General features: G+C 36.7%; 1 protein-coding gene and 1 pseudogene across 1 annotated transcript in view; one reads left to right on the forward strand and one right to left on the reverse strand.

Moving 5' to 3' along the window:
* PCDH15 (protocadherin related 15) overlaps window positions 1-23,268 on the forward strand; it is a 1,265,671-nt gene that overhangs the window by 139,835 nt on the left and 1,102,568 nt on the right. The gene's annotated exons all lie outside the window — the stretch shown is intronic.
* Window positions 16,944-17,737, reverse strand: LOC116859762 (annotated as a pseudogene).

The raw sequence follows: 23,268 nt of genomic DNA on the forward strand, positions 1-23,268 counted from the left end.
TATTTCTTTGTGAAAATCTAATCGGAAATGAGTTATCTATTCTGGTATTGAAGAAGTTAAAATGTGAATGGAAGTTTTATTTTTCAGAACAAGTTGGATTGCTCTATTAAAAAAATTAGTATGTAAATTGGAAACTTCATGACCATATTCAAATTGAGTTTTATTTTAAAGTTTTTAAAGATTTATTTATTTATTTGAGAGAGAGAATCCACATGGTAGGGAAGGGAAGAAGGGAGGGCAGAGGGAGAAGGAGAGTCTTAAGCAAACTCCATGCAAAGCATGGAGCCCTGTGGGGGCTTGATCTCATGAACCTGAAATCATGACCTGAGCTAAAACCAAGAGTCAGGCATTTAACTGACTGAGCCACCCAGCACTCCCATTTTATTTTTTTAAAAGATTTTCTTATTTATTTGAGAGAGAGAGAATATGAGTGGGGGGAGGGACAGAGGGCAGAAGGAAAGAGAATTTCAAGCAGACTCCCCACTGAGCCCAGAGCCTAATGTGGGGCTCCATCCCAGGACCCTGAGATCATGACCTGAACTGAAATGAAGAGCCAGATGCTCAACTGACTGAGCCATGCTGGTGCCCCTGAGACTGAATTTTATAATTTCGCTGTATTGAAATACATTTTTCTTTCATCTATTTTTATTTTCCAACTTCAATAAGCTCTAGTTCACATATTTTGGAGAATTTAACTTTTAGATGTTTGGGGTGTATAGTTTAATCCTTTCCTTCAACTGTACTAATAGCTTCCTACCTACAATATTGTGTTAATTGATATAATAACAAAATCTCATAATAAAATTGGTATGTATGATTTAATCTTAATGATTTGAAGGCTGCCTTTTTCCTTAAGTTTTGGTAATTTAAATGCTGCTTGAATCATCATTAATTTAAAAAGGTAAATTTGTTTATATGGGGGAAACTATATGTTAATTTCTCATAATCAAAAAGAAAACAAAACTAAAACCTTACAAATACTACCTCTTTCTGTGTTTACTTGTCTATTTTTTTTTTCCAGACCAGACACTTGATCTGATTTTTGATTATTGTCTTCCCTTCAAACAATTAATGAGCTTATTCATTTCGGCTTTCTCAGTGAATAGTATATCCTTCACAAGCAGTAATTGCTCAGTGGATATTTTTGAGTACTGCAGAGAAAAGAAGATGGAAAGGAAGGAATGCCAACCTTGAGATTTTATATGTCTATGTGAGATGCCAGTGAAGGGTCAAAATGCTTATTTATAAATAATGAGATTTTATGATTGAATTAGAGTTTTTGTGTTTTGTTTATCCTTGTGTCCATTTTGTCATTCTAGCACAGTGCTACGTGTATAGTGGACAGTCTATTAGGTTTTTTTGGTTTTGCTTTTGTGGGTTTTTTGTTTGTTTTAATTGACTAATGTTTGCTTTATTTTAAATATTATTTCATATCTGAAATTTTTGGATATTAAGAACATTAAATACACCCTTTTAAAAATCATCAGGGGTGCCTGGGTGGCTTAGTGGGTTAAAGCCTCTGCCTTTGACTCAGGTCATGATCCCAGGGATCCCAGGGGTCCTGGGATCGAGCCCTGCATTGGGCTCTCTGCTCCGCAGGGAGCCTACTTCCTCCTCTCTCTCTGCCTGCCTCTCTGCCTACTTGTGATCTCTATCTGTCAAATAAATAAATTTAAAAATCTTAAAAAAAATGAACTCATCATCAATAACTTTATAATGATAATTTTTTTATTTATAGATATGTATCAAATGATCAGGCTTACAAAGTATTATATGCCAATTGTATCTCAAGCTGGAAAAATTTTTTTAAAAATGCATTGCTAAAGTTATTTCTTTGTATTGAATATGAATGAGATTACTGATATTTAAATGAAGCCAACTTTATTTCTGAATCCTTTCAAATATTGAATCTTCAGTATCCTTAATATTTCTTTTAACATTTATGAGGGTTTTGGTTGCAAATAACATAAGACCCACCAAATCGATTTAAACAATTGGAGAAGTAATGCGTTGATCCACATTGATTATGAAGATGCAGAATTTGGGTAGATTTCAGACACTGCTTGATTTGGGCTCTGGCTCCAGTTCTCTGCTGCGTTCACTCACTTTGACTCCAGACTGTGTTCTTACATGTAGAAAAATGGCAGTGTTAGCTTCAGAAGTGGTATTTGCACACCGAATTTTCAAGCACAGAATCAAGGGAGACCAAATGTGGCCAGTGTTCCCACTGAAGCCTCTGACTGGACGGCGATCACATGCCCATTGTGGACAGTCCCTGGGACTGCAGAGCTGCCCACACTGATGAGCTGAGCTCATGGATCATCTTTCCTGCAGCTCATGGGAGCACCTGCCTCTCCCAGCACACACAGAGACCACACAGGAATCAGGAATCTGGGGAGAAGTCTAATGGGAAGTTACACTGAAGATATACAAGGTGGACAGTATGCTCACAGCTTGTTTCTTCTCATGTTGTGAGTATTTTTTCCTACCTTATATTCTTTCACATTTTCAAGGTACCCTACATTGAGTCTTCTTACAGAAGTTTCTCAAAAACTTCCAAATCACACAGATGTGGCCAAAGCACAATAGTGAAAAATAATATGGAAAACTGGAGCACCTGGGGGCTCAGTAGGTTAAATGTCTGCTTTCAGCTCAGGTCATTATCCTGGGGTCCTGGGATCAAGTTGTGCATCAGGCTTCCTGCTCCCTGCTCCACGGGGTTCTCCTTCTCCCTCTCCCTCTGCCTGCTTGCTGCTCCCCCTGCTCATGCTCTCTCTCTTTCTCTCTGACAAGTAAATACATAAAATCTTTAAAAAGTATCGAAAACTGTGAATTACTATATAGGTGATATGGAGTTAGATATAATCAAGCTCAGGTCATTCTTATGCAGATTCTGAAAGATGAAAAGTAACAAGTTCTCTTTGCAAACAAACAAAGACTATCATGACTAATTTTCAAACATTCTACATTTCTGGGAGGGTTGGAAAAATTTTTGAGAATATTTAAATTTGTTGCTTACTCTCTTTACCTGCATACATGTATGTATGTGTAGTGAATTGAACATACATATGTAAAAGGTTTGTGTGTATAGATTCCCTTTATGTATAACTACACACACACACACACACACACACATTTATATATCTATACACACACATGCACTGTAAACGTATATACACGTGTGTGTACATGTGTGTATACATATCTATATGTATACACACATATGTATAAAACATTCCCCTTGAGATGTAAGTATTTCTTGGGAGATATAGTTTGTTGCTTTGTAGTTCTAGGGATCATAAGTTTTACTATTTCAATTTAACATTTATATGTGTCAGAGAAACCCAACACATTATACATGAGAAAGGCACATGGAAATACTACAGTGAGCTATAAAGTCATGATTACAAGCAGAACTCTAGAGCCTAGCTGCCTGGGACAGAAACCGAGACCCACTTCTTGTCATCCACATGACTACGTCTAAGTCATTCAGAGCTTCTGTCCTTACCTGTGTAATGGACATAATCACAGTACCTTTCTCATTTGATTGTTGGAAGATCGATGAAGATAATTCACATATACACCTAAAAATTATCTACTGTGAATGAATAACATTAGCCAGTTTCATATCTAGCAATATGATTAATTTATTACCCAAACAGTGGTATGGGAACACTGAATCTCCCCTACTAATCAATTGAAATCCAGATTTATTTTGAATCTTCTGAGCTCTATCTAGTGAGAAATTCGAAAGAGAAAGAGCAATACAAAACCAGATATAAATAATATGCTACCTCTCATAGTTTCCCTCCAAAACTATTCTTTTTCAAAGCATATCTCAAACTTATTTTCTCAATAATAGATGTATGATTAATTTTTTCCCATATTTTGTCCTCACATGGTACCTACATACATCAGGTGTTGCATTTTTCTTCATCAGACTTGGCAGAAGGCAACAGTGGGATCCCCCCTGAGGACTGGAGAACATAGTCCCCGGCCTACACCGGCCCTCGCTGCCCACCTCCAGCCAGGGCTCAGCGGGACCATGTCTCCAAGGCTGCACTCCTTAGAAAGAACAGAGAGAGCACCGGGTGTGGGCAGAAGACAAAATCCCATTCTGCTCAATCTATTTGCCCCTTTGTCGAACTGCAGACGGAAAGAAATTCCATAAGGGATTTTAAAAACAGGCTTCTGCCAAAAACCACAACTTGAAATTAGCCTTATGTTATTTTAAATCAGATTCTTCTAAGGCCTGGCATGATCTAGAGTCAACCTTTAATTAATATCCAGATAAGGCATTTTGTGGTTTTTAAGCTGAGATGATAAATGTGTGTCCACTTTATCATTTTAAAAAATAAATACAATATTTTGATAGGAGTCGGTACACATTAAATATATAGACACACACATACATGTGGACACACACACATTATGTGTATGTATGTATTGAGTGTCTATCCCCATTTATCAGAAACCCCTATGTCCTTTCAATTTCTTAAAAGGTCATTAAGCTTTGCAAACTGTAAAGAGATGCCATAATTTACTAAAGGTATGTGATTGATTATAGCAAATCTAATATTAAACATCAACTTATTAGGTTAAGTCAATGAAATTACTAGTTTCATAGGTTAGAGTATAATCTAATATCTGCAACATTGTGTGGTTCAATGTAATGTCTAGATTGCAGGTCAAAGTCTTTCTACAGCGAGTTCCAGGGCTGCGCTTTTAGTCCCCTCCCTCATCTCTCTTCCTGGCCACTGTCTGGGCAACTTCTTCCTACTTCCTCACTCCCTGCACTTCCAAGAACTCTCGAGAATATGGCATTTTTCCTACTTTTTTATGTGGAGCACTTTGGAGCATTTGTTAAAAATTTTATTCTGTCCCTTTCTATAGGGCATGGGGAGAAGGCAGGGAGTTGTGGAGATGTGTAGAGGCGAGACACACCTTTTCATAATTTATAGTCAAACTGGCCCCACAAAGGGATTTGATCTAACCAAAATAAATATCATTTTCCTGTCTGGAATCAGCCCAGATACTCGACACCAGCCAACATTAACCGTATTAAGAGTGTTTCCTTCCAATTACATTATAACTAAGAATTATATTAACATGAACGGCAGATGTTATAATAGAATTTAGTGAGATTCACATAAATTCAGACTCTTTAACTGAGGTGGGTTCAGGGATAGAAACTAAATTTATCAAGAGTGACCCTGGGTTACTGTTCCTACTCATACCTGGTTATCTAAGAACACTGGATTAGTTTTCAGGACAAAGGCTTTTCTGAGTTTTATTCCCTCCTGGCCTTGTTTATTATAAAATCAAGAGACACTCACCATGCCCAGTGCCCATTCTTTATTAATTATTTAATACCAGGAACTTTTTTCTTCCTTGTAACAAGTTTTCCACATTAGTATTCAATCTTCATGTTATTTCAACCTTGATATAGAACTGAACCATCATATACAGGGGTTCAGGGATAGAAACTGAATTTATCATGTCAGAAATAACAAGATCGATGTAAGAATGTGTGATTATACTTTTGTTCCTGATTATTCCAAGGTGAGAACTACCTAAAATAAGAGTTGTGATAATAGCAGCCCAAAATTTTAACAAGATTTGATATATCAAGTATTACTATTTAAAATACTTAAATTGGTGTAAGCATATATTTAAATGGGCTCTCCAATGGTCACATTTTGTTTAATATATGCCTGGTCAGTGGAGCTTAATTCATAGTTTGATTATTCAGAATATGAGTTGTAAAATCAGATGGGCTGTTGTAACATGACTCTACTAACATAGTAACCCTGTGACTTGGGGTCAAATTACTCAAGCTATTGGGACTCTGTGTTTCTATTGTCTGGGATTTTGGAAAGACTGAGCTAAATAACAAATGCCAGTATTTAGTGCAGAATTATTAATATCTGTTATACCTGTTCGATATTATCATTCATATATGTGTGTGTATACACACACACACACACACACACACACACAAAGACAAAACAAACTGCTCAATTTAACAAAACAAAGATATATATATATGTGTGTGTGTGTCTGTATATATATATATGTGCGTGTGTGTGTGTATATATTTTTATATATATATATATATCTTTGTTTTGTTGTTGTTAAATTGAGCAGTTTATTTTGTCTTTATAACCTCTAGCAGGCATACATGGACTAAAGAATTCTTAACTGAAAACCTTTCCACAAAAGTTATTCCCAACACCACTCTGATTACAGTTATTAGTTAAAACTGCGCAGGTACTTTTTAATAATATATGAAAGATTTCTCTTCATTCTGGGATTTCAAATTAGACCCACCAAATAAATAATTAAAACTGAAAACAAAAAAAAATCTATGAAATAAACTGCATGTACTTAGACTTATATATATATTTTTTTTAAGATTTTATTTATTTATTTGACAGACAGAGATCATAAGTAGGCAGAGAGAGAGGGAGAAGCAGGCTCCCCGCTGAGCAGAGAGCCCGATGCGGGGCTTGATCCCAGGACCCTGGGATGATGACCCAAGCCGAAGGCAGAGGCTTTAACCCACTGAGCCACCCAGGCACCCCACACTTATATTTTAAGGGGACAAATAAACAGCAAAATTGACTTAATCAGTTAAATCTGCTGGATGACCAAACAAATTATTCCTGATTATTAAGTAATTACTGTATGTGAAATTTATGCAGATAACCATAATTATTGCTGAATAATTTTAAGAAAATAGATTATTTATGAATTTTCTTAGAGCTCAAATTCTTTTTCATACTCACTCTTGTATTTTTGGATTCTCCTCCTCACATGTGGTCATCTTTATCATTTTAGGATCTTTATGAAACCCCTAGGAAAGTGCATATCTCTTTTCAAATAACACCCTGAATTCCAATCATCATCATAACATAACTGGGGAATTGTATTTCTCTCTTCTGAAACATATTTTCTCTTATTCCTACCTATGTAGGTAATATTCATCCTTCAAAGTTTATCTCACATGAAAACTGTGTCAACGTTTTGTTTGATCCACAGACATGATATAGACAGTCTTTGTGCTTTTTTGTTGTGTTGCTTTGGAGTTATGCTGCTTATTAGTATTTGACTTAATTAGAATTTTTAAAAATATATTGTTTAGTCTCTCCCCAGTGTTTTTTAAGTGCCTTAACCCTAAGACTGTGTCTGTAATGCCTTCATGTTTGATCAATAATCTTGAGCACATGAAAATCACAATAACAGGGGGCGCCTGGGTGGCTCAGTGGGTTAAGCCGCTGCCTTCGGCTCAGGTCATGATCTCAGGGTCCTGGGATCGAGTCCCACATCGGGATCTCTGCTCAGCAGGGGGCCTGCTTCCCTCTCTCTCTCTCTCTGCCTGCCTCTCTGTCTACTTGTGATCTCTCTCTGTCAAATAAATAAATAAAATCTTTAAAAAAAAAAAAGAAAATCACAATAACATTCAAGATTATTATGATTTTGAAACATGCCTTCTTTGTGCCTATGCTGTGTGTTCACATTTATTTATTTTTAACAGCTTAGGGGTAAGGAGATCATTCATGAATCCAAAGTGCTGAACAAAATGAATAACTGTAAAAACAAATAAACCAACAAACTCTAAAATTTGGTAGCTTATTATGATATTATTTCTCATGATTCCCTGGGAAGAATGGAGAGTTTATTAACAAAAGAAAATGTCTTTCAGTTAGACAAGGTTTCCAAAAGAACCTTTTTTTTTTAAATCATTTTATATTTTTTAGTTATCAATTCTCTTGATATTTTGACTTGTTCTAGAATTGGCCCTGACTCTTAAAAGAAACGTTAGCCAGTATGGTTTGGCAGCTAGTGGTGGGTGTGTCATGGACAGCAGAAATGTGATAGGTGTTTTCAGGATATAGAAAGAGCTGAGTTCCTAGTGGTAACTTGTGAATACCTATATATAGAGGTTTACAGGATAAAGAACTTTTGCTCAGCAGAATGTGCCAGGCAGTAGGGTAGTGAACAAGGTGAATGAAGGTACAGATATATATCCGTCGCAGTGTGGGTGAGAAGTATGGATGCGCAAACAGAAAGAATAACATGCCCATAAAGCGACTACATCAGTGGCAGGAAGGGGAACTAGCAACCGTTCTTCCCGTTACCAGTAGGAAACTTTGGGAGGAAGAAACCCATCTGAGGAGGATTTGTCTGAAGTTTTTGCTTAATACATTTTTAAATCTCCTTTATGGTCCCCATTGATGATGCAGGTACATTTTTCTTCAAGGCTTCTGGAGTCCAATTTGAATGTGTCAATTTTTTTTTATTTGTTTATTTGTTTGAAAGACTTGATGGACAGAAACATGTTTCAAGATGGTCCCACTGGATTTAGGCTATAATAAAAGATACGTATTTCATTTCATATTTGAAGATGGCTTATTTTGTTTCTTTTGTATTTTACTTATTTACTTATTTATTTGTTCGAGAGCGAGCGAGCGAGCACACGCACATGAGAAGTGGGAGGAATAGAGGGACGGGGAAAAGCAGACTCCATGCTGAGCCAAGAGTCTAATATGGGGCTCCATTCCGAGATCGCGATGTCATGACCTGAGCTGAAGTCGAGAGTCGGTTACTTAATGTACTGAGCCACCCAGGCACTCTGAGAGCTCACTTTGTTTCCACAAGCAGTCAGTAGATTTTCATTTCTTTGAATATATTGTCTCCTTATTCTGAAAATGCAAACTTAAGGCTTTCATGACATGCCATAGTTGATATGCACACATTTTATAAATTACCTATTTGGATAATGCTGTTAGAATATAAATTAATTTAGGGTGTATTTAAATAAGTTAAATAAAAATGCTAACAAAGGAAAGGAGAGATAATTATGTGTAAGAAAGTACTCAGAATGTACCAGACATAATGGGACTAATGTGTGAGTTTCTTAATGTCTACAATAGGTCAAGCTCATAGTTAAAAATGGAAAGTGGACAGTTAATTATCCAGATATTTAGAACAAATAGGCAGCCTAAATGTGTTGCTAACCACAGAAGATGGAAGGAGAGAGGAACATAGAGAGAATAAGTAAGAATTTTCTTTGTTGGGGCACCTGGGTGGCTCAGTTGTTAAGCGTCTGCCTTCAGCTCAGATTGTGATTCCAGGGTCCTGGGATCAAGTGCTACATCAGGGTCCCTGCTAAGTGGGAAGCCTGCTTCTCGCTCTCCCCTGCTTGTGTTCTCTCTTGCTATGTCTTTCTCTGTCAAATAGATAAATAAAATCTTAATTTTTTTTTTCATTTCTTTAGGGGAACTGATTCAAACTAGAGAGCATAATTTATGACATAATAAAGAATGCTCTGCCTGGTAATTTTTTTTAAAGGAAAAAAAAAAAAACCCATAAGATTCCTTATCTTCATTAGCTGAACCAAAAGTACATCAAGTAAAATTAGATGTAGATACATGCAAATGTTACACTCGGAGCACAGCAACTGGCTTTTCTGAGCACATAAATACCTCTTTTGAAATGGAATGTCTGCTGGTGTTTTAGATCTACCATGGATGGACAGTGATCTCTGCCCATTTGGAGGGCATGGAGGGCAATTCTCCTTGTTTGAAAACATTAAATATCATACAAAATCTTGTCACCATTACTGAAGATGGATCTAGCTACACTTCCTCCCTTGAGCCCTGTAATTCTCCGGTTGTAGGTATCATTGACTAAGATCCATTTTAGGCAGCCATTACACGATGAGGTCTTTTTTTAACTTGTGTTAAAAATATGCTTTTTAAAATTTCCTATTCTTCTTTTGGATCCATAGAAACCAGTCCAGCCTCTTTCCCAAGAGAGCTATTCAGAGTTTGAAGTCAGCTATGCATTTTGGTAATTTCTTCCACAAGTTGTGTCTCCCTTTCAAATATGGATTCCTCATGTACTGTCATTATTACCATAACCAGTCCTTTCTGCGTGTTCCTTTTCTCTTTAAAAATGTACTGTTCTGCTGAAGAGCAGTGACTTCGGAGTCCAGTTGCTCTTCTGTCGATTGGCTATGTGACTTGGGATTAATTTAATCTCTCTGGGCCTGGATACTCACCTGTAAAATGGGGATAATGACTAAACTTACCTCAAAAACTTATTGTTGTGAATTTTAGTATAGCACTTATGTGTTAGGTATTATTATTATTTATTATTATAAAATATTTCTACCCTTATTCTAATTATTCCTTTAGCATGTATGATTTGCATTGGTAAAAAGTCAACTCCCACTTAATATTACTAAAATTTCAACTTGAATCCCCATTCTCATGTCATGGGCATAATTGCTAATCTCAGAGTCCCTTTCTCTGACCTGATTCACTTGAGCTGAGTGTGGGACGCTGTATTAGTCTATATACTACATTTATTTTTATCACTATCAGCCTGTGGTTTCACCCTAACACATCTGGTTGGATCTTGATATTATAATTGAATGCATCTAGGTTTCCTTTTTTTTTTTTTTCTTTTTTTAAGATTTTATTTACTTGAGAGAGAGTGTGCACATGCATGGGTGGGGAGAGGGGCTTAGGGAGAGGGAGAAGCAGAGTCCCCACTGAGCAGGGAGCCCTATGTAGGGCTTGATCCCAGGACCTGAGATCATGACCTGAGCCGAAGGCAGATGCTTAACCAACAGAGTCCTCCAGGTGCCCCTGGTTTGTTTTGTTTGTTTGTTTGTTTGTTTGTTTGAATAAAGATTTTTATTTATTTATTTGAGAGAGAGAGAGAGAGAGCATGAACGGGTGGAGAGGCAGAGGGAGAGGGACAAGCAGACTCCCTGCTGAGTGTGGAGCCCAACACTGGGCTGGATCTGCAATACCGAAACCACAACCCGAGTGGAAACCAAGAGTCAGACACTGAACCCACAAGCCACCCAGGTGCCCCTGCATTTAGGTTTTCTAAAAAATAATTTATCAAAATACATTCATATATGTGATTAATATGGTTTCTAAACTTTAATTCAGGTCAGAGGTAATAAGAATTAAAAAGAACTAGGCTAAAGAGATATATGTAGTGAATGGCCAGGGAGGATTGCATATTGAAATTGTATATATTTTAGGTACTTTGAAAATTATCCATGCTAAAATTATCAGTCCAGATGTCTTTATATTCACCAACATGTGCTTAAATAGTTATCATGTTTCTGCAGGAATTTATCAAACACCTTTATGATAAATAACCATTATGAATATCATCTCCATAAGGGCCATCGTGCACTCATTTCCTAATCTTTTGATCCTATTTAAGCAAGTAAATAAATTCAGTCTGTAGTCACTTATTTTCAATATATCTGTGCAAGTTTTAAGTGTGCATCTTTCCAGATAGTGTTTTAATGTCCTTGAAACAAAAAGTTCTAGAAGCAATATTGGGATTGATTTTAAGACTAGATTGGATATTTGGTTTTCCTTCTTTAAAAGTAATTAGACTTTTTTTCCATTTTCTAGACTTTTAGCAGTTTTATTCTGATTTCCATTTTCTAGACTTTTAGCAGTTTTATTCTGATTTCTCATATATCAATATTAGTGGTTCAGTGAATCTTGACACAGTATTCTCTGAATTTCGAAGAGATGTTGACTGGCCTAGGAGACTACTCAATTCAGAGTAATCTAGTGTTCTGTACACTTTAGCAGCTCCCTGGGGCAGTCAGGGATGAAAGGAGTGATGTGGGGATACAGAATCATCAGGAACATTTCACTTCAACTTAAGGACAATGCAATTCTAAAAAACTTGGATACTAAAACCTGGAACTGACAATGTAACCAACTTTAGTAATTTAGGTTATGCTAATTTCCAAGTTACTTAAATCCCAAAATACTTCATGACATACCTTATGTTTCCTAAATGTTTTCCTTTTATATGTGCTTCCTGGTGGTTTTCCAGTCATACTCAATGTTCAGTTCAGTTCCCCTGTGTATGCTGTCAAGACACTTGGCCACATGGTCCTTACCCCTTTTTTTCTAAGACAGGTCTTCTCCCCTTCCCTGTCTCTCTCTCTGCCCCACTCCATTTTCCTAACTAACTTCTAGTTACCTGTACTGTTCATGTCTTCAGTCATTTCCTTTAGGAAGCCCTCTGTCACTGTCACTTCCCATCCCTCTACCTACCTCATCTCCATTAGGTGCCACTATTGTGTCCTCCCATGGTTCTCCACGTGGCTGCTGTGAACCATTACCACACATTATTTTCATAGCTAATACACACATCTATGACTCCACTGGATCCTGACAGTAATAGGAAAAAAAATAGTAACTATGCTTTCTTAAGTGCTTATTATATACAAGTATGTATAGAAATGTGTGTATTTATCAATATGTAAGTGCATATTTATATATAGATATATGGACATAGATATATATTTATTCTTCTCAACACCTCTATGAAAGACTCATATAAGAAATAATTGAGAGGGGCACCTGGGTGGCTCAGAGGGTTAAGCGACTGCCTTCAGCTCAGGTCATGATCTCAGGGTCCTGGGATCGAGCCCCGCATTGGGCTCTCTGCTCATCAGGGAGCCTGCTTCTCCCTCTCTCTCTCTGCCTGCTTCTCTGCCTACTTGTGATCTATCTCTGTCAAATAAATAAATAAAGTATTAAAAAAAAAAAAAAGAAATAATTGAGAGTGCCTGGGTGGCTCAGTTGGTTAAGCGACTGCCTTCAGCTCAGGTCATGATCCTGAAGTCCCAGGATCAAGTCCCCAGTCAGGCTCCCTGCTTGGCAGAGAGTCTGCTTCTCCCTCTGACCCTCCCCTTCTCATGCTCTCTCTCTCATTCTCTCTCTCTCAAATAAATAAATAAAATCTTTAAACAAAATAATTGAATTAGAAGGTTTAAGTACAACCTGTACAAGATCACATGGCTATCAAGGAATGAACTAGGATTCCCTGCACCTAGTAACTACACTAATATCTTTAAAAATCTAAAATGAAAAATGGTTCCCAAATGATCAACATATGAAATAATGGTGCCTCTTTGGCATTTATTTTCTCAACAAGAAGCAAAATAGACCCAAGGATATTATACTGAAGACATTCCCGATTTTGACACACAAAAACTCATTTTATGCCCAAAAGAAAATGCTCAGCATGGAACGGGTGCTCAACATATTTGTTGATGGAACTTGTTATTTTTAGGGGGTGTCCACAAGAAATGCTTTCAGCTAAGGAGATGGGTGTTCTGCAAAGTGTGAAGTGTGAGCTGAGATCTCACTTCACCACTCAGTGATGCTGTATACCTCTGTGTTCTAAAATTTTGTCTATCCTTAACCCACTATAAAAACAAGAGTTAGGGGGTGCTGGGTGCCTCAGTTGGTTAAGCAACTGCCTTTGGCTCAGGTCATGATATCAGGGTCCTGGGATTGAGTCCTTCATCAGGCTCCTTGGTCAGCAGGGAGTCTGCTTCCCCTTCTGCTCCTCACTCCACTCATGCTCTCTCACTCATTTTCTCAAATAAATAAAATCTTTAATAAAAAACAAGAATTTGCATTTATCTGAAAACCAAATAAATATGCACAAAAATATTTCTCAAGCTCATATTTATTTTGCATATGCATTAAGAGTATAACATTGGGGCACTTGGGTGGCTCAGTGGGTTAAGCCTCTGCCTTCAGCTCAGGTCATGATCTCAGAGTCCTAGGATCGAGCCCCGCACTGGGCTCTCTGCTCAACAGGAAGCCTGCTTCCCCCCTCTCTCTCTGCCTGCCTCTCTGACTACTTGTGATCTCTCTGTCAAATAAATAAAAAAATAAAATCTTTAAAAAAAAATAAAAAAGAGTATAGCATTAACTTTAGCATTTCTAGGATACTACACTATGTGGTAAAGTAAAAATTGCATTAAATGGAGTGTCCTTGGCAACCACTCAGAATCCTGAACTTATTCGACCTCTATAACTCTGAAGGATTTTGATGGAAATATGTATTTATATTGCTGATTTCAAAAGCAGCATTTCATTAGGAATAGAAAGCCCAGGGATTTCAATGTTATGAAAGAAACAGGGTGCATGGGGATATCATTTATCCACTCTCTGAGTACAGGTTGTTTTTCAGGATGCATGTGTAAGCATGTATAAATGCATGTACACATATATGTACACACATGTACATATATCTAACATGTGTCACATTAAAGTATTTACAAATTGTACAGACATAAAGTATCAATATAAATGGAGTTTTCCTTGTTGAGTATCCTAGGCTGAATTGCATAAAACTTTTATAACTGGATTGTGTTCACTGAGTTTTACCAAAGACTGTTTAATTAACATGTACGATTTTTATGGGAAAGAAATTTGCTTTAACCTCTAAGCTATGCCATTGTCCCTTTGTTTGTTTGTGTGTGTGTGTGCGTAATTTAGGAGTGTCCCAGCATATTGTCATTTGGTCTCTTTGCTTTATGTTTTGGTTTAGAAGAGAAATGCAGAAGTGGTATATTTATCTCATACCTTGATCATCTGAGAATTGATTTTCATTTTAGAGTCTTAGAGGTTCTTAGAGATGTTAATTTAGTCATTAGGGGTATTTATTTTGCTCTTACAAATATGTATTGTGTGTATGTGTATCCCACAAACCAGGATCTTTCTTATTGTGTGTATGTGTGTGTGAGTGTGTGTGTGTGTGTGTGTGTGTGTGTACACACATCTGTTTGGGCTCCTAGAGTGTGCTTCTATTTTTAAGATGTAGCTTGGCAATCGAAAGCTAGTTATTCCCTTAGGTAATTGTAACTGTCACAATGTCAGCAAGGCTTACACTCCCTTCACATGAGACAAGGCATACATTTCATTTAAATTAGTCCTAATTCTGTCACTTCAGCAATCCACTTGTGTGAACAATGTTGAAGCTTGGCTAGTCACCCTTGTTTTCTACACTTCGGTTGAGCAAACTGAAACTACTGTCAGTATCCATGATTAGAGGATGCTGGAGTAGTAGCATAAAGGGTCTCAAAGCCCCCAAGAACTAACTGTAGAAAACAGTAACTAATCGTGAGTGTTCTCATGCTGCAAACACAGATGCAGATCACAACACACCTTGGGTTTCAAACATGAATAGTTTCACTTAGCCTAGAAAAAAATTTAATAGTTAATTTTATACATAAAGCATATGAGAAAGATTTTAAGGAGTGAAAACTGATTTTCCGTATCTGCAAATGGGACCCAAGTTAAACCCATCTTTAAAATAGATATTTAAGCTGCCAATAGCATTTTTGATAGCAGCTCTTTCTCTAAATTTGTATTTTTGTATAAAGAATGATTCACCATCTATCCTATCCACCTTAACAAATCAGACATTTTCATTATTCTGCACTCCTTTCTAATTGTTATTGATGTGCACACGCATTTTACCATAGCATCATAAATTTGTTTTCATGTTCTATACATTTCACTTAATTTATGAGTCATAGTCTTCTTCCATGTGTCTACAGAGCAGTCACAATATAATTTTAATAATGGGATAGTATTCTGTCAGAAATTCTACCATTTAACTTATTGCAATATTATTGATTCTATGATTCCCCTCTTAAAATAATTCCAAGGACTGTATTTACTAGGTAGAAATGATTAAGTATTTTTGTAACTCACAATGAACACATTTAAAAGTGAGGACATTGTGATTTAGAATGTCACAAGGTCATGAAATTGTGTAACTGACGTATCTTGAAGTCCTCTCTCTATACATAAAATAAAATAAAAGCAGAGTTTTCTGCACCTGAAGCCCGGAGAGCAGTATTTGTCAGAATGGTTCTAACAGACCGAACCTAAAGAGGCTTCTCAGATCTACGAAGTTCTCCTTGATTATCACTGTCAGTGACATCAAGAAATTAGAAGTGTCTGGGGGACAGAGGCAAGGTATGTTTATTAACTTGACAATTATACCAAATATAGGCATGAAGTGCTTTAACATTTCTTAATTACTCTAAATCAGAGAACTTGATGACAGGTTATAGTTAGAAATCAAAGAAGAAAAGCTTATATATCTTCATGGGCATATTTAATTCTTAGCCAATATCTTAACATTATTCAGCAATCATTTATTAAGTACCTACTATTTACTATATGCAAACATAGTTGTAGATTCTGGGGGTGTGCTGATAAACAAGGCAAAGTTCTTACCCATTTGAAGTTGTATCCACTTCCTACTTGCTGAAGAAGGACTAAGAGTCTCTGGACATTGTCAAAATACATTTACTATCAATAGTTTTTTATTTACTGATTATTTTACTGAAGATTTCATGGAAAAGTATGAAAGGTTTTACATGGCACTACTGCAGGGAAACAATAAAAATCCCTTAGAAAAATTAAAACATCCTGGGGGATTTCTGCTTCAAACCAGTGTAGTGTAACAGATACTAAATTTTCCCTCCTACATGACAAAACTAAAAAAATAGGGCTGCCTGGGTGGCTCAGTTGGTTAAGCCACTGCCTTTGGCTCTGGTCCTAATCCCAGGGTCCTGGGATCAAGTCCCACATTGGGCTCCTTGCTCACCGGGGAACCTGCTTCTCTCTCTGCCTCCGCCTCTGCCTGCTTGTGCTCTCTCGTTCTCTCTCTGACAAATACATACATAAATAAAATCTTAAAAAGAAAAACACTAAAAAAATAAAATATGTAAAAAATACTTCTCATATATTGGAGATCAGGACAGGGATTCCTGTGAGAAAGAAAACATGAGTGAGCACAATGACTGCCCTGAGTTGTGGTCTGGAGAGACTTTCCAAGCTGTACTGTTGAGGCATAACCCAGGTGCAGCCTGGCAATTTCCAAGATTAGGAGATAGAAGTAGGTGGCTAAGGGGACTAAGGCAACTGGAGTTCACAGGACATTGGACTGGAGAGAAAAGAGCTTCCCAAAGGGATGGCTTCTGAGATTTGTAGTCCTCTCCAAGTCTTCTCCCCACCCCCAATTGTGTTATACTATCTTTAATTAAGTATAAAGACTTCCAGTCAAGTCACCTAGAGACCACTGCTCTGTTTGGCTGCCAGTCTCTAGTTTCTCTCTTCAGCAATGGTGAGGTAGATACACTTCCCACAGGAAAGAGAAATCCATGGCTTGTTGCCTTTGCCAATAACAAAAAAGTTGGAGACCCTGCTGGCAAATCTGTTGTTATTGGTATCTTTCATGGGAACTACATTAAAAGAACCAGGATATCTCTTTCTGTTCTTGATCACACCAATTCTTCCCAGATTAGCACCTCTGGTCAACATACACATATTACCAGTGTCAAACTTGGTGAAATCAGTAATCTTTTCCAGTTTCCAAATCAATCTGAATGGTGTCATTCATCTTGATGAGTGGACAAGAATAGTGGATGGTGCCAACATCATGGGCTACCAGACGGGGGACTTCTTTTGTCCTCACAAAGATTTTTCACTTTTAACAACTTATACTTGACCTCCTCAGGTGTAATCTGATGAACAGAAAAGTGACCCTTGGTGTTGCAGATCAGACAGAAATTCTTTTCAGGCTTGACAATGCTGAGGAAACTCATAAAACCAGTAGAGTGGGTTATATTAGTTCAGATCTTGCCATCAATATTAATAAAATGCTACATATAGATCTTCTTTACTTTATCTCATGTTGGGGGCTACTTAAGTCTGTTCCTTAGGAAAATGGTGAGAGGGAGACATTCTCTTAGCTTATGGGGACCAGTAGATGGAGGAGAGACAAACACACTGGTCAGTTTATTCAGTATCCAATGCTTTGGAACTGCTACACACTTAAGATACTTCTTGGGACCATGAGCCATGCCTGTGCTAGGCACAGAAAGAAGACTACATCTTCTGGTATCTGAGAAGAGAGTGGAGTCCTCTCTAGGTCTTAAGTTGAATATTGACTGGCACAAGCTTGTGAGGAAACTCCCTGAGGCTGTACAAAGAGCCTGAAAAGAATAAAGGAATGCTTCTCAGGGCTCACATACAACCAAGGTGGAAAACTCTAATTTCCAGAGTTTGGGGCGGGGGGGATCTTCATAGGTTAGAGTACTCAGAAGGATATCCTGGGGGTGCTTGGTTGGGGGGAGGATGGGAGTGTGTAGATCAGTCAGCTAAGTGTCCGAGTCTTGATTTTGATTCAGGTCATGAACTATCTCAGGTCATGAATGTAGCCCCATGTCAGGGTCCACACTGAGTGTAGAGTCTCCTTGAGATTCTCTCACCTCCTGCTTGTGCTCTCTCTAAAATAAAAAGCAAAACAAAACAATAACAACAAAACAACAACAAAGAAGGATATCCTAGTAGTGGTAATAATTGACAGAAAAATATTGTCTCAGTAGTGGGGAAAATTAGTCCTAAACTGAGCACTACTCTGGACACAGCTAATAAAACAAAATGCCATTTTAGAAAGAATCATCCTAGTTCCAAATAATGTGCCTGCTTTCTAGAATAATGCTAAAGAGCATTTAGAAGAATATAAAACCATCCATGATTCAGCAAGGTGAAACATGATGTCTGGCATTCAGTGAAATATATTGATACTCAAAGAAGTAAGAAAATGTAACTCATAGTAAAAAAAAAATTAACAGAAATTTACATGTAGATTATAAATATGATAGAAGTAGTGGACAAGGATACTAAACAGTTGGTGTAATTATATTCCAAATGTGTAGGATGGTAGAAAAAACTTGAGCATGACAAATATGAAATGGAAAATACTTTGGATGAGATTGAAAGAAAATTAAACACTGTAAAATAGAAGTCCAGAGGAACTGAAGATAGAATAATAGAAACTATGTGAAATGAAACAGTGAGGTAAAAGACTAAAGACACAATAAAGAGAACATCAGTGAACTCATAGGATAATATCTAGTGGCCATTTATAATTGCTATATCTTAAAAAGGAGAGACAGAAAAAAATATTTTATGAAATAATGTCTGTAAATTTTCCAAATTTGAATGTTATACCAACAGATTCAAGAAGATCAAGAAATGCCAAGCATGAGGAACACAAAGTTGCAACAAGACATATCATACTGAAATTCCTCAAAACCAAGGGTAAAAATAAGCCTAAAAACAATCTCAGTAAAGCAGGTAAAGATAAAATGACAACAAATATCTCATCTGATACAATATAAGCTGGAAAACAATGGGAAAAATAAATGGAAAACAACAACAACAATAATGTTTAAAATCCTAAAATATGTTTAAAATCCTGCCTTGGTGGCTCAGTTGGTTAAGCCTCAGACTCTTGGTTTCAGCTCAGGTCATGATCTCAGGGTCATTAGATTGGGCTTCGTACTGGGTGTAGAGCCTGTTTGAGATTCTCTTTCTCTCGTTTTCTCTCTGTCCTTCATCTCCCCTCCCCCCTCCTCTCTCGCTCTCTCTCCCCCTCTGTAAAAGAAAGAAAAAAAAAAATCCTGAAAGAAAAACAACTGCTCTCTATAGTCTGTACTCTTAGGAATATCTTTTAAAAATGAAGTGATTAGGGGTGCCTGGGTGGCTCAGTTAAGCATCTGACCTTTTTAAGTTAATCATTATTTTTTTCTTAGAGAGAAAGAGAGAGCAAGTGGTGGGGAGGGGCAAAGGGAGAGGGAGAGAGAGAATCCAAGCAGGTACCATGCCCAGTGAAGGGCCCAACACAGGGCTCAATCTCAGGACCCTGAGATCCTGACCTGAGCCAAAATCAAGAGTTCACCACTTAACTGACTGAGCTACCCAGGCGCCCCTAAGTGTGTGACTCTTGATCTCAGGTCAGGTCTTGATTTTAGAATCATGAGTTCAAGCCCTGCTTTGGGGTCCAGGCTGAGTGTGGAGCCTACTTAAAAAAAAAAAAAAAAAAAATATATATATATATATATATATATATAATGACTAAAATATATATAAAATATATATATATATGACTAAAGACTTTCTCATCATTAGCAGATCTATGTAAAAAACAAATAATAAATTTTTAAATACACCTTTCAAGTAGAAGGATAAAAACACAATATAGAAGATATAGAAATCTGTACAAAGGAATGAAAAATATGTGGGAAATATATTAGATTTTCTTGCTTTCGCTCTTTCTTTCTTAATCTCTTTGACAACTGACTCTGAAGTAAAAATAATGAAAGTGTACTGTGGCTCTTGTACAGATAAAATATGTTGATGTAAAGTATGTGAAAAAATGTGACAAAGGCTGAAATGGGGAATTGTCAATATACTATAATTACTGTAATACTGTATGTGAGGTGGTAAAATATCACTCAAAAGTTGACTGTGGTAAAGTAAAGATGTATTGTATAAGCCCTATTAGTAGGTAGATGGATAAACAAGTAGTGGTATAGCCATACAATGGACTATTACTCAGAAATTTGAAGAAAAGAACTACTGATATTCAGAATAACATTTAATGCATCTTAAAATAATTCCATTAAGTGAGCGAAGCTAAACAAAGAAAACATACTAATTTCATTCATATACAGTTCTAAGAGAGTGCAAACCATCCCACAGCAAAGCAGGTCAATGGCTGTCTGGGAAAGTATGTAGGGGTTGTCTATGAGCAACTGGAAGAAAAAAGGAAAGAGGGGTTCTAAAGAACCCCAAGGGAACTATGGAGGTAATGAATGTAATCATTGTCTTGATTGTAGTGGTGGTTTCAAGGGTTATACATCTCTCATCATCTATCAAGTGGTAGCTTTAAAGTAGATACAATCTAAGGTGTATCAATAATGTCTCAAAAATATATGATTTTTGTGCCTGGGTGGCTCAGTGGTTTCCTAATAGTGGTTTCCAAACAACCAAAGCTCAGTTCTTCCTTCCATATTTTTTTCTAGCTTGCCATATTATCTTTTTACCAAGCATAGCCTAGAACAAATTGTCCTGAATGTACTTAGTATACATAAATATATATACACACACATAATACATAATACATATATTAAATTATATTTCATATATAATGTATAAGCATATAAAATATTTATGTAATATATACATATACATATAAAACACATTTTATATAATATATACATATATACATATAATTATATATTATGGAATATAGAATACAGATTATATGCACCATAGGTGCATCTATGATGTTTACACATACACTAAATACTATAGTATATGTGTGTACGTATGTGCGGATATTTTATATAAATATAGGTATATACACACAAAGACACAGCCATACTATGTTGTGATCTTAACAATTTTGACATAGTTCTTCATAAGTAAGCTACTTAAAGAGTTATGTGAAACCACGTTAATAAGTTTATTTTACTATAGATTCACAGGAAAAACTGTTTTTACTTAAAGCTACCCCATTGGAGAAAATTTTTTAATTGAATGTGGTTGTGTTATGGAGAAACATTCCTATAGTTCTCAAAAGACACAGCAAACCAATCTACAAGCATATATAAATGAAGCAAAGTTTCACAAATCCAAACTCTGTGGAGTACTGATAATTTCTATATTTTTTGTTCTAACATAACACAATAAAAAATAATAAGATATTATATGAATATAAAAATAAAATATAGTACATTGATTCCTTATCTGGTAATGAGTCATGACCAAAAGTTCTCTACTTAGATCACATACACATACATGAAATATGTGTGTACTGTAGCCAATATTCTCTTGTACTAGGCTTCTAGCACAACTTGACTTTATCAAACATAGATGAAATGTTACTTTAAATATTCCTGATCTACAAATTAACACTACCTTTCCTATGTGTTTGCAAAAGTTACAGAAGTTGTAACACATTGTCTCAGAGTTGGTTGCTCTTTCTGACTGTTGAGAATAAATTATCATTCATTAGTGCCTTCCTAGTGGTCCCTGAGGTTGTTAAAACTTTTCTCACCTCCTGGGTAAGGGGAATTGGAATTAAAGGCTTTATTGCTATTCAGAACTTGACCTCAATAGAAAAATAACATAATTTTAATACCCAGAGGAAATGACCTCTTACTTCCAAGGTTTCCCTTATGAACCCCATCAATGATATTATTAGCATTATTTTGTCTTTTAAATGTTTCAAAGCATCTCACCATCTTTTGCATCTTTGCATTGTGATGGATTGGAAAGGGACCAGGCCCTTTTTACTTCTGGATCTTCATATGGATATAATGAGGCTACATGCTTTCCAAAATTTTTGTACCCCTTGTAGTTCATTAATGAATATGGGGAATCAGAGGGGCCACTGAAAAACCTGTCATATTTTTTCCAGACCAATGTTATTCCCTTCTGTTCTTACAATAGCAAAGTGCAAAAACTGTACAAAAAGTGAGTAAAGTCACTAATACTTTCTAAGTGTTTTGGGGCTTGGAGTCAAAGATACACTGACATTCTAAAATCTGTGCCAGTTCTTCTGTGCTGCTAAACATTTAGAGCTAGCATTACTGGCATTTTATTTTACAAACACATTTATGAAGGATCAGACCCCAAAAGAGTGCAGTGTAAAAGACAAACTGATCTGCATAGAAAAATTGAAGGGTATTAAATTAGAGGGAATAATTCTAGTAACCCAACTGGAGTAGGGTCCTGTAAGGAGTGGCTGATGACAGCCTATAGCCAGTAGCTGCTAAAGGTTTTTTAAAGGATGTTTGCTTACTTTTCACTTTCACATCACTTATGTGCTGTATGAAAACAAATCTCTCAACCTGAAAGTCTTCAGTCAAATGCCTTGCATGAATTGTTTTGGGAAACAACAATGAATACTGGTTAATTTCCACCAAGAGTTGCCACAGAATAAAAGGAAGAAAATATTACAAGAGATAAAATGTTAGTGAGATCTAGAAACTCAGACCCAAAGTGGCCATTAAAATGTAATCCTTCCGCGCCTGGGTGGCTCAGTGGGTTAAGCCTCTGCCTTTAGCTCAGGTCATGATCTCAGCGTCCTGGGATTGAGCCCCACATTGGGCTCTCTGCTTAGCAGGGAGCCTGCTTCCCTCCTTCCCCACTCCCCCCTCTCTGCCTGCCTCTGTGCCTACTTGTGATCTCCCTCTCTGTGTCAAATGAATAAATAAAATCTTTTAAAAAAATTAATCCTGGAATGATATGCAGGGATTTTAGTTAGAGTGTAGATAAGGAGCTCAACACAGCTGATTTCATTAAAATGGTCAGGAATACCTGCTTTATATGCAGATTACTATATACAAATTTCACTAATTACTTGTACTTCAGTGCCCATGTATGGCTTGCCAAAAGAGCGAATCTCAAATGAGAAAATGAATATCCTCAAAATCCCTTAATCACTCCCCATAAGGAGGAAATAGAATCCAACTTCTGCCCAACCTAGCATCTTGGGTCAAAAGCAACCCTTACTCCTTTCTTGCTCACTGTTGGGATG

The sequence above is a fragment of the Lontra canadensis genome, unplaced genomic scaffold (genome assembly GCF_010015895.1).
Source record: "Lontra canadensis isolate GAN:19392208 unplaced genomic scaffold, GSC_riverotter_1.0 scaffold162, whole genome shotgun sequence".
Classification (NCBI taxonomy): Eukaryota; Metazoa; Chordata; class Mammalia; order Carnivora; family Mustelidae; genus Lontra; species Lontra canadensis.